The sequence below is a fragment of the Marmota flaviventris genome, chromosome 1 (assembly GCF_047511675.1).
Source record: "Marmota flaviventris isolate mMarFla1 chromosome 1, mMarFla1.hap1, whole genome shotgun sequence".
Classification (NCBI taxonomy): domain Eukaryota; kingdom Metazoa; phylum Chordata; class Mammalia; order Rodentia; family Sciuridae; genus Marmota; species Marmota flaviventris.
The window spans coordinates 100,337,528-100,349,735 of NC_092498.1; the positions used below are offsets into that span (position 1 = coordinate 100,337,528).

At 39.2% G+C, this 12,208-nt stretch overlaps 1 pseudogene; it reads right to left on the reverse strand.

The window, feature by feature from the left end:
• Positions 1–2,648: 2,648 nt before the first annotated feature.
• Positions 2,649–6,042, reverse strand: LOC117794847 (thyroid receptor-interacting protein 11 pseudogene; annotated as a pseudogene).
• Between the last annotated feature and the right edge of the window lie 6,166 nt (positions 6,043–12,208).

Below are 12,208 nucleotides of genomic sequence, written 5' to 3' on the forward strand. Positions count from 1 at the left end.
GGCAAAATTTACAATCAAATTTCTTTCTACTTGGAGTCAGACCTCTTTACATCTTTGGACTAGTTTTGTTTTCGCCTTGTTCTACAAATGTTTCTATTTCTGGATCCAAGATGGTGGGCCAGAGGGAGGCAGCATTCTGCATTGCCCTGTGACCTGGGATGCAAGTAGTGAGACTACTGCTTCTCTGCAAGCTTATACCTGCCCTCCGCATTTGTTCAGGGCTCCAACCCTCAGGGTCACAACTACTCACCCAGGCAGGGCAACCAGGTACCCAAGTGAGAGCAAAAGTAGCTGCAGCAGCACCCTCAAAGAATTTTTGGCCACCTAGGTGAGCAGAAAGCACACATGCCGCTCCCATGGAGAACACCTGGCAGCTTCCCATGAGTAGAAACTGCAGTCACCATCTCCATGTGAACCCCATCTACCAACGTGGGGTTCCCCCAGTCACCACCATCTTGGGACTCTGCAGCAGTGGACACAGTCCCCTATGTGCAGTAGCCTGCCTGCAACCAGGAACTTCACACAGGCTCCTAAGTCAGCCGACACTGCAAGCCACAGAGTTGGTCACTGAACTCATCTTCCAACACCATCTCCTGGCTCCCCCCACCCGACCTGACACCCCACTGCTGAAAGCAGGAGCCTCCACCTTGGGTCACCTTCATCACCATCTTCCACGTACCCAGTTTCTAACTCCCCCCTCTCCAGCAGCCACTAACCTGGCACAGTGATACTCTAATTACCCTCACCACCCTGAGGGTGGAGATACCATCTAACAACAGAGGGCACCACCTATCTGATGAGAAGGGAAGCAGGAAAGATACCAATCACCAAGCAAAACAAACCCTGTGTCTTCATTCAAGATTTTTTCCCCCTTTTTGTCCCCCTCTCCCTCTCCTGTCTCCTGTCCTCACATTCCCAACATGTGTGAAGCCTAGTACATTGTATGAATTAGAATTTTGAGGACTGGGATGTCTGAATAGTATATTTGAGTTGTGTTGTATTTTCTTTTTATTCTTTTTTTCTTTTTCTTTTTTCTTTTCTTTCCTAAAACCAATTTCTGCTATTTTAACATTTTTAAAAATTTTTTTCTTGATATATATGTGTGTTTGTTTTATATACTCTACGGTCATCCCACTTTCTTGTCTGATCTATATAGCCACTAGGTATTTTGTCTTCACTTTTTATTTTTGTAAATTAAGATAAGAGATGAATCAAAAGTTTCCAGGTCAAGTTAAGTGAAACCGAAGAAGAGAAAAAAGTAGATTATACATCAAATAGTCCTCTGACACATGCAATTTCGAAAAACATTGAGAACGTTGTATCAAAATTGAATTAATTTTATTAAAATTCATATTAAATTATATAATGAATATTAAATAATTTGATTTCTATTAAAATTTACTAAAATTAATTTTTAAACAAATCTTTAAAAAATTCAATAAAATTTTAAATGCAAATCATTAATTTTATTAAATTAATAAATAAAATCAACTAATAAAATGAATTAAATTAATGAAAAAATTAAATTCATAATTATATAAATTAAATTAGTGAAATTAATTCATAATAAATTATGATATGATTTATTTTAAATAATTTAATTTATATTAAATTTCATTTGAATCAATTTTAATAAAAATGTTCTTAATGGTTTTAGAAATTACAGGTGTCAGAGAAGCATTTGCTACATTATCTGCTTTCTCACTTCTCTGATATCACCTGACTTAAGCTAGAAACTTTTGATTTATCTTTTACCTTAATTTACCAAAATATGAAAGGATTCAACTACCCCTTTGTTAACTTTTTCATCTTTCAAAACTTTGTAATGTTTTATTTCTCTACCCCACTTGTTTTCTTGATCAAATGTTTTTAAAAATGTGTTTATCAGCATTCCTGAAGGGCCCAGCAAAGTATGTAAACAGTCCAGATATTAAATGATACATTCTTACAAATTTAAAAGGATGGCATGTGATTATATTTTGGGTCTGACTGACGAAAGTCCTCTTCCTTCTGGACATATTTAATATCTAGAAAACAAAATGAACGAAAAGTGACTTTTTTATAGAATGAAGTAAAATGGATAGGTCTCATAGCATTTGGATTAAAAGAATCTTAGATAATTTATCCACTAAACTTCATGTTCAGGCCCTCCCACTGTAATTTTCTTTTAGTAGTTATACAGTGTTTTCTTTTATAAACTAAAGAATTTACAACTTTTTGCTACATCATGTTTTGTTTTCAGCTAGCCCAAATTCTGAGATATGTATCTTTTTCATATGGGTTTCATATGGGTTGGATTTTTCTTCTATTCTGTTATATAAATGTATCATTTTTATCTTAATATAATTAAATTTAACAAATATAATCCTGAAAAGGTGGGTTGGAGCTATAGTTATTATCGCTGTTGATTACCTGATAGCCTCAGAGCAAAATATCACATGAAAAAGAGGACTACGGTAAACAAAGAAAAATTTATTTTAAAACAGTGCTACAGCAAACAAACACACACTAAAAATGGGGAGGGGGAGACAAATACCTGGAACTTCTATGGATCAATTTTTTCTTTGTCCCTACAAACACACCACTTCTTTTTGAAAAGGCCACTTTATAAATATAAAGAACAGAGTGTTTATTTCTTCTTTACAGTGCTAACTCATCTCTAGCTTGAGAATCACTTTGAATTGCTTTCAAAGGTCCTTTAGTACAACCCTGGCGCTATTGTCTGGCGACACTGGCAATGGTGTAAAGGTGGGCATGAAGTCTGAGATGGGATTCAAAAGGAGATTCCCAGGTCCACCAGGTCCAACTCCATCAGGGCTAATCAGTGGCACAGCCGCAGAACGCGGTGCCAAGAATGGATTCACAGCCTCTTTTACCAGCTCTGAATTCTGCTGTGTCTGTCACACTTCTTGGTACATTGGCATGTTCCTTTCTCCTTCCTCTGGAGTCTAGACACTTCATGGCACGAGCAGAAAGTTTTGGTGATGGAATGGATGAATGAGATTCTGTTTCCAGAAATTGGACAAAAAGTTCTGAAAAAGAACTCTTCAGCCCAGGTTGCTCATTTGCTGTCAAAGGTGTGTTGGGGACACATTGGGAGCTTCCTGCAAGCCATCCCGTCATCCACTTAGTAACACCACCATCATCTCCACTCAACAACTGCTCAATTTCCTCCTTTTGAATGCCCAGGATGCTTCCCATTAATCTTAACACTTTGGGACGCTGATTTTTGGGTGTCTGGAAATGCCCAATGAACAGGTTTCTCATTAGGGCTTTGTCCACTTTTCCTTCTGTGCCATTTTCCGAGTTCATCCATTCCTTTGGTGCATCATCCAATATTTCTCATGGGAGCTCACTTTGTTCAATCTGTTCCTCCTTTCGATGGAACTGTTGTGTAAGAGTGGTTGCTGAATCCAACACACGGTTGGCTTCATCCAAGCGTTCCTGTAATAACAATGCCTCTCTTTCTAGATTTTCTGCCTTTTCCTTCCATTCGGTTGTACATTGTCTTTCCTTTTCTATTTCAGTGGAATACATAGCTTTTTCTTCTTCTTGGGAATGCTCTAGAACCTTTTGCAGGTTAGTGAGTGACATGGCATACTGCTTTCCTTGTTCCTGGTAGAGCGAAAGCTGCAGTGCGTTCTCATCCCTCTCTTGGGAGAGGAAACGCACCTGTTTCTGCAGGGACTCTCCCTGCACACTGGCTTGATGACTTGAATTAGAAGAGGAGAGCAGCTTTTCCTTCAATAGTGTGACTTTCTCTCTCAGGTTCCTCTCTCTCTTCTCCGCAGCCCCAATTTCCCGGCTGTAAGAATCTTCTGATTCTAGAAGATGGCTCCTCAGGCTTTGTACCTCTTGCTTCAAGTGTAATTCTTTGTCACGTAAGTGTTGAACCTCTTGCTCTAAGGTCCGCTTTGCCATCTGTTGGTGCTTTAGAGACAAGGTGAATTGGTCTTTCCCCTGCTGAAATAGGATGGTCTTCTCCTGCATGGATTCAAGTGCTTTTAAAAGTTGACTTAAGTCCCCAGCCTTGCCATCTTCTTTTTCTAGTAACAGCTGCTCAAAGGCAAGAGCTTGCTCCTTCATGTACTGGCACTCGTACTCTTGTTCTAGCAGGACCACAGAGAACTTCATGTTGGCCTGTTGCAATGCTTGATACTCCATTTCCTTTTCTTGGGATGTTGCCATCATTTTTTCATTTTCCCCTTTTTGGTGAGAAATGACCATTTCTAAAATTAATATTCTGTCTTTTAGGTTGGTTGTTGCTTGCCTCAACAACTCGTTTTCATCCACTTTGTCAGTGAGCTTTTCATTGGAAGAAAGTAACTGATCACTTTTGGCTTGGATGAAGAGGTCTTTCTCCTTCAGTAAAGTGTTTAACACATCTTGTTTTTCCTTGAGCTGTTTAATTTCGGAATCCATTTCTTCATGTTCTTTGTTTTCTCTGTCTGTGGCAGCAGCAATTGCATCAGACAACCTGTGGTTATTTTCCTGGAGCATCCTAATGGTGACCTCTTTTTCTTGCAGTGACTGTCTCAGCTCTTGGACCTCTGCTGACTGGGAGGTACGTGATGATGCAGCCAAGAGCTGGGGTGGAATCATATCAAGTTGTCCTGAATAAGTTTTAGCCTGAAGAGCTTGTTGCGGGATAGCTTGAGTGAGTTGACCAACTTCATCTTCAGACAGCTGATCAGTCTGGTTGGTTAAAAATCTACTCTTTTCATTTACAAGCTGAATTTCAAGTTCCCGTTGTTGGATTCCTTTCACTCCTTTTTCAGTTTCATAATGATACAGGTCTTTGTTTTCACTTGCGTTTTCTCTATGAAGACTTTGAACTTTTGTTATTTGAAAACTATCAGAATTGTCGGCTGGAGTGTTGTGTGTGTCTTCCTGCAACTGGGCTTTTAATTGTTCACTGGATTTCCGCAAATTCCCAATTTCCTCATCTTTCGGCTGCATCACAGAAGGCTGCAATTGACTCCATTCCACCTTCAAGGTTTCACACTGTTCCATTATTTGTTGCTTTTCCACACTGAGCTGCTCTTTTTCTCTCTTTAAGACCTCTGTGTCATTTTGTGCCAAAGATAATTGTTCATTTTTGTCTTTTAGTTGATCCTCAAGTTCTTCAATCTTCCTGGCAGACTCTAGTTTTTCAGTTTGTAGAACCTGAATCGTGTTTTGCAAGTCACAGATTTTAGACTCATCAGTTACTGTTACTCCTGAGTCACCTTGCTGTAACTGATTTTCAAGTTTTTAAATTCTTTCTTCAGGGGCCTTTAGTTCCTCTCGATACTGGCTACTCATCTCTGCCAGTTTCTGTTGATGTACATTCTGCAAAACTGCAATTTCACCTTGGTGATTATCAAGGTCTTGATTTCAGTTTTGTTCAAGCAGCTTAATAGTATTTTGTAGTTGGCAGATTTCACTTTGATCTGAATTATGTGTTGCCTGTTCCTGAGCTATAGCGCTCCAATGGCCAACTTCGAATTCGAGTCTTGGAACTTCAATTGACAGTCTGTTGATTTCTTGTTGTGCTGAAATGATGTTACTGAAGTCCATGTCATCACCCGGAAAAGCTGAACCATGACTGATGTCATGACCGAATGAAGACGGGGCAGTGGTTGATGGTACACCACCAGCTCCTGAATGCAGTGGTTGGGCAGCTGACTTCAGTTGCAACAACTCATCCTCTAGTTCAAACTGTCTTGCTTTCAGTTGCCTGATTTGGACTTCTTTCTGTGCCAGTTCATTTCGGTAACTTGCAGACTGATGTTGGATCTGCAGCTCGGATGCTGCATACCTTTCTTCCAGGTCAGTACAATAGTGTTTAAGTCTTTCATTGTCATATCTGATCATCCATTTGGTATCTTCGATGTTCTTTCTCCAATAACTAGGTAAACCTGCTTCTACGTCCTCGAAATCGTCGAGAACCTCGTCCTTGGTGACATTGGACATATGGCCGGTGAGGAAAGCCAAGCTGTCCCCCACCTGATCCAAGGAGTGGCCCAAGCTGGAGCCTAGGCCCCTAAACCAGACTGACATCTCTGCAATTTTAGTGAGCCATCAGACATGCTGTGAATACCACCTCCCTCTCTAACCACCTCTGTCTCTATCTACCTCTGAAAACCACCTCCGTCGTCTCTATCCACCTCTGTTCTGTAACTCCTGGAATGCTGGGGGGTCAATTTTGACCCAAACACTCAAAATTCCGTGCAGGGTGGGGCTCGTGCCAACTATTACTTTCTGCCTAGAAATGCAGAGGCCTGGCCTGGGCTTGTGCCAGTGACTAGCCACCAGTGGCCCAGTTACCCCCGCGGGGCCTGGGCCTCTTCTCTCCACTTTCCACCCTCGGGTTTGGTGTTAGCAAGTTTTGCCAGCTGGCGGGCTGCCCCTGCCACCTGGGCGCTGGCTGCCATATCACCCCTACCACATTCTTAATGATAATAAACTTGAAACTTTCCCACTAAGATCAGGGACAATTGAGGGTCTCCTCTCCTACTACTTCTTTTTAACATCTTGCTGAGTTGCTAGCTAATATCATAAGGCAAGAAAATGAAATTAAAGACATAGAGGAATGGGAAGAAAGATAAATTTGCTTGGTAAGGCGTCTTCTACTTAAGGAACATCTTATAATCTTTACTATGTTAGTCATTAATATCTTTACAGCAAAAATTAGGTTACATCCAACTTCTTCAGGTGTCAAATCAGTTTTGACTCCTTCCTTACATGTTGAGTTCACATAACTTGTTATGTGAGGGAAGGTGTCAAAACTGATATATATTTGTAGTTTTAGATGGACTCAATACATTTTAGTTTTTATTCGTTGCTGAAGATCAAACGCAGTGCCTCAGGTGCACCTGGTGAGCACTCTACAACTGAGCCCCAGCCCCAACCCCAAAACTGATTTTTTTAATGTGTTGGGAGTATATCTCAGTGGTAAAGCCCTTGCCTACTAGGTATGCAGTCCTGGGTTTATTCCCCAACACCAAATAAGATGATTTTTTAATTGATTTTGTATTTTTTAATACATGACAGTGGAATCAGTGTAAGAAGATTTACAATTCTTACTACACATATACAGCATAATTTTTTCATATCTCTGCTTGTATATAAAGTGTGGTAACACCAATTCATGTCTTCATACATGTACTTTGGATAAGGATGTGTATCCCATTTCACCATCATTGCTATCACATTTCACCCTGCTTCCTCCCTTCCCCTCCCACGACTATGCCCTATCTAGAACTCTACTCTATTTTCCCATGCACCCCCTCCCTATCCCATTATGGTCAGTCACCTTATATCAGAGAAAACATTCAGCATTTGTGTTTTGGGATTGGCTAACTTCACTTAGCATTATTTTCTCCAACGCCATCCATTTACCTGCAAATGCCATGATTTTGTTGTCTTTTATTGCTGAGTAATATTCAACAAATTGTGCTGGGAAAACTGGAAATCTATATGCAACAAAATGAAATTAAACCTCTATCTCTCACCATACACTAAACTCAACTCAAAGTGGATCAAGGACCTAGGACTTAAGCCAGAGACTCTGCATCTAATAGAAGAAAAAGGAGGCCCTAATCTTCAACATGTGGGAATAGGCCCCAACTTCCTGAATAAGACTCCTAAAGCACAAGAATTAAATTAACATCTTTAATCTAATTGTGTCCATCAATAAAATGGGATGGACTCAAACTAAAAAGTTTCTTCTCAGCCAAAGAAACAATCTGTGAGGTGAATAGAGAGCCTACATCTTGGGAGCAATTTTTTACCCCTCACACATCAGATAGAGCACTCATCTCTAGGATATACAAAGAACTCAAAAAGGTAAGCACCAAAGAAACAAATAACCCAATCAATTTCTTTTTTAAAGAAAGAATGATTTCCTAAAGATAGTATCAATCATTATATATAGATTTTCAAATAAATTATGAAATGTATTGATACTATTCATCTTAACCACACTGAAGGCAAGGATATAAATGCAGATTCCCAAATCAAACCATCACCAATTAACAGGGAAAGGGCTCATTACTACTAGGCTGGGGAGAACGATATTGAAGATCAGAGACTCCTTTTCCTCATGTATGCCTTGTAAACCTAATGTGCTTTTGTTATTTGTACATTGAGATGTACTTGCTACAAGACTAGACTTGACTTATTTATAAGACTAGGCTTTATATGGCTTTGACTTATTTACGAGACTGGGACTTTCAATTTTTTATATAAATAAGTCCTAATCTTATTTATTTATTATTTACTTTAAGCATAGTATTTAAGCTGTAATTTTAAAGCAGATGTGTATAGGAAATGTTGCTTTTCTCCTCTTTTCTCTGAAATATCAGGCTGTCTGCTTTACCTGCTAACTTGGGAAAGCCTGTGGAGCTCTGATGCTCTCTGCTCTGTCCTGTGCATCCTGTGGTTACAGGCAGCATGTAGTGTGTGCTCTGGCATGGAGTGGCATGGCACTGCCCTGGCATATAGAGCTGGTCCATCCAGAGCTGAAACCTATGGGCAGCAAGTTATTTTTTATTTTTCCAAACACACCCTTCCTTGCTGAGACTAGGGCCTTTCCTGGACCCTGCTGGAGAGTGCCTGGAGCCTGGACAGGGGAGCTTGGATTCTACCCAACTGTTCTAGTGAGTCAGGTCATGCATTTCTTCATACTGCAGCTTCATGGCAGCTTCTATTCGAATAACATTCTGCGCTAGGTTTGGGGTTTGAAAAGCAAGATATGATTATTAATAACAGAGGAATGAAAGGAACAAGATGGGAGGTAAAGAACCTGTTAGCCAGAGGACAGTGTACTAGCAGTAGTTCCTCCCAGTGACCTGCTTTCCAACAGCCATCAGGAGGAATTGCCTTGGTTTGTTCTCTCTGTGGGGCTCCACCCTGAGCTCCTGATCTCTGCTTCCCTCAGGAGCCCTGTCTTTCTGGTTTTTATTGCCACAATGGAAGACCACAGACTGGGCAATTTATAATGTAGTTAGGTGTTCATTTTTGTTTAGTTTTATTAGTTCTACTCAGTTATACAAGACAGCAGACAGCTTTTTGATTCATTGTACAGAAATGGAGCACAACTCTTTGTTTCTCTGGTTGTACATGATGTAGAGTCACACCACATGGGCAGCCATGCTTGTCCATAGGGTAATGGTGTCCATCTCATTCCACCATCTTTCCTAGCCCCATTTCCTCTCCCCTTCTCTCCCTCCCCTTAGCCCAACGAAAGTTTCTCCATTTTTACCCTGTTACCCATTATTTATCAGCATTCAGTTATCAGAGGGAATATTTGGCCTTTGGTTTCTCAAGATTGGCTTAGTTTCTGAGCATGATATTTTCCAACTCCATTCATTTAGTCCAACTGCCATAATTTTATTCTATTTTAATGCTAATCTATATTTCATGGTCTACATATACCACATTTAATTTACCCATTTATCTACTGAAAAGCATGTAGGTTGGGTCCACAACTTAGTTATTGTGAATGAGCTTCTGTACACATTGATGTGGCTGTGTTACTACAGTATGCTGATTTTAAGTCCTTTGGGAATAGACTGAGGATAGGTTTAGCTGTGTCAAATGGTGATTGCATTTTAAGTTTTTCAAGGAATCTCCCTAGTGCTTTCCATATGAGCTGCACCAATTTGCAGTCCCCTAGCAGTGTATGAGTGTGCCTTTACCCTCATCCTCACCAATACTTATTGTTTGTATTCATTGTTTATATTCAGTAAGCTGCCATTCTGACTCAAGGGAGATTAAATCTTAAGAGTAGCTTTGACATTCATTTCTCTAATTTTTAGAGATTTTGAACATTTTTTCATATATTTGTCGATTGATTGTATATCTTCTTCTTAGTAGTGTCTCTTCAGGTCCTTGGCTCATTTATTGATTGGGTTATTTGTGTTTTGGGTGTTAATATTTTTGAGTGATTCATACATCCTACAGATTGCTGCTCTATCTGACATGCCTGTGGGAAGAATTTATTCCTAATTAGTAAGTTCTCTATCCATGTTACTGATTGTTTATTTTGTCTAGAAGAATCTTTTTAGTTTGTATCCATCCCATTTATGGATTCTTGATATTAATTCTTGCACTACAGGAGACTTATTAAGAAGTTGAGGCCAAAATGTCACTATGGAGATTTGGACTTACTTTTTCTCCTATAGTCGCAGTGTCTCTGGTTTAATTCCTAGTTCCTTGATCAACTTTGAGTTGAGTTTTGTGCATGGTGAGAGATAGGGGTTTAGTTTAAATTTTTTCATATAGATTTCCAGTTTTCCCAGGACCATTTGCTGAACAGGCTATCTTTTATCCAATGTACGTTTTAGGTGTCTTTGTCAAATATAAGATAACTGTCATTATGTGGGTTATGCTGTACCTTTGGTCTATTGGTCTTTGGTCTATTTTGGTGCCATTACCATGCTGTTTTTGTTACTATTGCTCTGTAGTATAGTTTAAAGTCTGGTATAGTTATGCCACCTGCTTCACTGTTTTTGCTAAGGATTGCTTTAGCTATTCTGGGTCTCATTTTTTTCAGATGAATTTCATGATTTCTTTTTCTTTTTCTATGAGGAATGTCATTGGGATCATGATTGGAATTGTCTTAAATCTGTATAGTGTTTTTGGTAGTATGGTTATTTTGACAATATTAATTCTTCCTATTCAGGAACAAGGGAGTTCTTTCCATCTTCTAAGGCCTTCTTGAATTTCTTTCTTTAGTGTTCTCTAGTTTTCACTTCTTTCGTTAGGTTGATTCCCAAGTATTTTAGAATTTTTGATGCTATTGTAAATGGGGTAGTTTTCCTTTCACAGGATTTGTCACTGATATATAGAAATGCCTTTGACTTATGGATGTTGATTTTGTATCCTTTTACTTTGCTGAATTCATTTAGTAGTTATAGAAGTTTTCTGGTGGAATTTTCTGGTTCTTCTAGGTATAGAATCATATCGTCTGCTAAGAGTGCTAATTTGAATTCTTCTTTACCTATCTGTATCCATTTAATTATGTTTGTCTGTCTAATTCCTCTTGCCAGTGTTTCAATAACAATGTTATATAGAAGTGTTTAAAGAGAGCATCCCTGTCTTGTTCCAGTTTTTAGAAGGAAAGCTTTCAATTTTTCTCCATTTAGAATGGAGAATCATGGCACTTGCAGGTTAATGGGTGGCATTGAAGAAGATAATGATAAATGAACTTAACCAATTTCAATAAAACAAATGCAAATGTTTTCTCTGATATAAGGAGGCTGACACATAGTGGGGTAGGGAGGGGGAGCATGGGAGGAATAGATGAATTGTAGATAGGGAAGAGGGGTGGGAGGAAAGGGGAGGGGGCAGGGGATTAGCAAGGATGGTGGAATATGATGGACATCATTATCCAAAGTACACGTATAAAGATACGAATTGGGTATCAACATAATTTATATACAAACAGAGATGAAAAAAATGTGTTATATATGTGTAATAAAAATTGTAATGCAAAAAAACACAAAGTACATGTATAAAGACATGAATTGGCGTGAACATACTTTATGTACAAAGGTATGGAAAATAGTGCTCTATATGTGTAATAAGAATTGTAATGCATTCCACTGTCGTGTATTTAAAAACATAAAATCAATTAAAAATACAAATTACTCTAGACCTTTGTGAACTATAACCTAGAGGGGTGATACATGACAATAGTGGATATATGGAGCTCACTTAATAAGTTACTGAAATAATCAAGGCAAGAAATGAGGTTATGAGGTTGGCTTGGGCCAAAGTGATGATTTATAGAATGGTGAGAAATGCTCCGAATCTGTATATATTTGGAAGGAGAGTGTTATGGCTTAGATATGCAGTGTTCCCCGGAAGCTTATGTGTGAGACAATCCAAGGTTTTCAGAGGTGAAACCACTAGATTACCAGAAATGTAAATTAATCAATGGATTAATCCACTGATGGGCATTAACTGGGTGGTAACTGTAGGCAGGTATGATGTGAGTGGAGGAGGTGGATCACTGCAAGTGTGCCTTTGGGGTTTGTATTTTGTTCTTGATGAGCAGCATTCTCTCTCTCTCTCTGCTTCCTGATTGTCATGTCTTGAACTGCTTTCCTCGACCTCATACCCTTCTGCCCTGATGTTATACCTCACCTCAGCCCAAGAGTTGTAGAGTTGGCTGACCATGGACTGAGCCTCTGAAATTGAAAGCCAGAATAAACTTTTC